Genomic DNA, 4,038 nt, shown 5'->3' with positions numbered 1-4,038 from the left:
AGGCTAAGTGAACTGGGTCTGTTTAGCCTTGAGAAAAGAAGACTGAGAGGGGACCTGATCCAGGTTTATAAATATCTGAGGTGTGGCGGCCATAGCGGTGAGGCCAGTCTCTTTTCAGTGGTACGTGGAGACAGGACGAGGGGAAACGAATATAAGCTGCAGCACAGGAAGTTTTGCACGAATGTGCGTAAGAACTTCTTCACGGTGAGGGTGACGGAGCACTGGAACAGGCTGCCCAGGGAGGTTGTGGAGTCTCCTTGTCTGGAGATATTCAAGTCTCGCCTGGACGCCTACCTGTGCGACCTGGTGTAGGGAACCTGCTTTGGCAGGGGGGTTGGTCTCGATGATCTCTAGAGGTCCCTTCCAACCCCTACAATTCTGTGATTCTGTGAAAGAGGAGGGAGCACTTTCCTGTGTTGTTATTATAGAAACATAGAATCAAAGAATCACAGAATCATAGAATGGCATGGGTTGGAAGGGTTCCTGAAGGCAGGGCTGCCAGATCAGGCAGCCCAGGGTCCCATCCAATCTGGCCTTGAGCATCTCCATGATGGGTCATCCTCAGCTTCTCTAGATAGTCTGTGCCAGTGACTCACACCTTCCGAGGAAAAAATTTCTTCCTAACAACTAACCTAAATCTCCCCTTTTTTTAGTATAAGACTATATCCCCTTGTCCTATCACTGTTTGCCCATGTAAAAAGTTGGTCTCCCTCCTGTTTATAAGCTTCCTCTAAGTACCAGAAGGGTGCAGTGTGGTATCCTCGAGGCCTTTTCTCTGTGCTGAACAACTCCAACTCTGTCAGCCTACCTTCACAGGCAGATGACCAGCCCTCTGGCCATCTTCGTGGCCCTCTTTTCCCTCTGTTTGATAAGCAGTCCTTGCTCAGCCATGCTGGTTTCTTGCCTCTTCTGCTTGATTTCTTATGCTGGAAGATGGAGAGCTCTTGTGCTCTCAGAAAGATGTCCTTAAAGAGCTTCCAGCTCTGCTCTGCTATGCTCTTTTAAACATAAGGACAGTTTCCCTGGAGGAATCATTCAACAATTCCTTACAGAGCTGGAATTTTGCTCTCCTGAAATTCAGGAGCTTGTCTCTGCTCTTGCCAGGCCCATATTCCTCAAGACCATGAGCTCAACAAAAGCATAATTGCCACAGCCAAGGGTGCCTCCAGTCTTAAACTCGTTAATGTTACTATTAATGTGAGCAGCAGGCCCAGAAACACTTTTCTTCTGGTCGAGTTGTCTAATATCTGGATCAGGAAGTTCCTCTGGAACAAATTTGAAGTTTTCCTAAATTGCTTCCTACAGTGGCAATGTTTCCCGGCTCTTTTCCATCACTTGGAATTACAGCCCATTCCCCCATTGCATCTAGTCTAAAGCTCTGCTGATCAGGCCAGCCAGCTTGTTTCCTAGAACTCCTTGATCTTCCTGGACAGTTGCATTCCATATGATGTCAACACATGTGGTCTCTGAAAAGTGTATCAAAGACAGTAGTGCCTGAAGCCCTGAGTACAACACTATCCATGCAGCCTTTCATTCAGCTCTTCCATTCTCCTCCTTCCGAACACATCCCAGTTCCCAACTGGGAGGACCAAGATGGTTTTTAGGCATTTTAGGGAAAAATGTGGAGAAAGCTTCAGTTTATTAACAGCTAGAAAGTGATATAGCCTTCAACTAGTGATATAGCCTTTCACCTAGCTGAAACTGATAAATATGGTTAAAATGAAATCTCAAATACCATCTAAAGACATCTGTGGTATCTATTACTTCTAAGCTACTTACAAAGATTTTGTAACATCAGACCTGATTGTGCCACATGCCATTTTTTTTTTTAATCATCTTTGAAAAACTTTATGGGAATTGGTAGACTTTTCAAGAAGTATTGTTATTGTCTGATAAATTGCCAGTTGATATGACTGCAAGACTTGGGCCATCATACTTTCCACAGAGTGAAGATTATAAAAAATAATATTCATGAGAAGTGCTGTTTCTTCTGTCCTTCTCCTACTTAGGCTATAAATTTTACTTTTCACTTCTGTCAATTGCATGCCCTACTATTTGAAGTCCTTTTTGATACTAGGTTTAAGTGTTGTAAATACTAGGCCTTGAGATCTATATTGTCTGATAATACTTTAAATAGGCATTTCATCACCGCTGATGTCAGGAGTTTTCTGGCTTCTTACATGTACCAGATTCTTATTCGGTATGCAGATAAACTTGGAGACTTCATGAGCACCTTACCCTCATCACGTGCAAATTTTTCTTGGAAAAGTCCACCATATCTGACATGTTCTTTTTTAGTGTTTAGTGTTTTTAGCTTCAGGATAACTTTCTTTATCCTCTATCATTGTCTCCACCTAGGAAAATGCAATGTATGATGCAGCAGACACTGTTGCAAAAAAAAAAAAATCAAAATATCTTTTCCAAAATCATCATGCAGTGGGCAGTCAAGTCCCTACTCAGTTGCTGATTCATTCTCCCCAGCACAATGTGGGTGAGAATCAAAAGGGTGAAAGCAAGAAGAAAAACCCTAATGAGTCAAAATTAAGACAGTCTAATATGTGGTAAGAATAAAATAATCAAAACCCACAAAATGAATGATGCAAAAGCAATCATTCACTCCTTGCAGATCAATATCCCATGACTCTCAGAGTGACGATTACCTTGGAAAAACTCCCCTCCAGTTTTATTACTGAACATGACATTATACGGTATAGAACATCTCTTTGGATGGTTTAGTTCTTCCCTTGTTCCCTCCCAACACCTTGCTTATCTCTAGCCACTTACTGCAGTGAGCAGGCTGAGAAACAGAGAAGGCTGTGACACTGTGCAAACACTGTTTGGCAACAGATAAAACATTGGTGTATTATGAGCACAGTTTTTGGTCACAAATCTAAAGCAGAAACCTCACAGGCTTCAATGAAAGAATTTAACTCCATCTCTACAGTCTCTCCAGAAGCCGGATGGGACTCCCTTAGCCCATCCAGTAGCTAACTGCTGCTGTCGTCTCAGCTGCAGACACATGCAGACACATACACAATAGAATAATCTATGTTGGAAAAGATCTCCAAGATCACTAAGTCCAACCTTTCACAGTGTACTTACACATACGATTCCTCATGCTGATGGACCCCTATCCTGAGCTGCTAGAGAGGGAAACAGGCTAAAGCTGTAGCCGCTCTCCATTTTTGCACATGTTCTGTGCTGTGTGGTGTTTTGTGTGGTGCTCTGGCTGTGTGTACACATATTGTATAGGTATATAGCTGTAGGTATGGGAGATATATGCTTGGCCTTGCTTCTGGTTAGACGTAGGGTCTAGAGCTGCAGTAGCCTCACCTGTCACCAATCTGCCAGGTTGGCCCTGTTCCTCAACACTACCATACACGGATGCTCAATATACGATGCTTCTCTTCTGTTCCTGGCAAAACATGCCTAGGGTCAGCTAAATAACATACAGAGTCTCCACTCTGAGTCATCTGCAGCACTGAGTCTGCACCAAAATGTCACTGAGTAGTGGCAACAAAAAGGCAAACAAGAAAGTTGAAAGCAGCACAGATCGTACAGAAAGCAAAAGAGAGACTCCCTCAGAAATGGTTAATAGAAATATGCAGCAGAAAGCACCTAAAGAACAAAGAGCTCTGCGAAGTAGTGTCATTAGCATTTCCTCTCTTGATTACAGACCTGAATGATTACACTTGGCTAGTGCTGCAGTTATGCAGATACATGTGCCACTGCTTGCTTCCACCTGCTGGTCGAGCAGGGAACAATCTTGGGTCTCACTATCAAGAAAGTGCTGATTATGGACCTGTCATTTGAGCTTACAAAAAAGTTGTCTGCTGTTATGGCCTTGGTGTCTCTTAGAACTATCTGTAGCATCAAGAAGAACCCCTTTGGCTCAGGATTAAGGGAAGAAGATGAAAACCTTTCTAAAATGCAAAAAGTCTCTGGATAAATACAGTGCAAACCAAACCCATCTCAGAACTCACTGCCATCAGAAGTAAGGTAACAAGAGAATTTTAAGTTTTATTAGACAAATTGACT

The sequence above is a fragment of the Meleagris gallopavo genome, chromosome Z, assembly GCF_000146605.3.
Source record: "Meleagris gallopavo isolate NT-WF06-2002-E0010 breed Aviagen turkey brand Nicholas breeding stock chromosome Z, Turkey_5.1, whole genome shotgun sequence".
In the NCBI taxonomy this organism is placed as follows: domain Eukaryota; kingdom Metazoa; phylum Chordata; class Aves; order Galliformes; family Phasianidae; genus Meleagris; species Meleagris gallopavo.
This window is presented reverse-complemented; position numbering follows the sequence as displayed.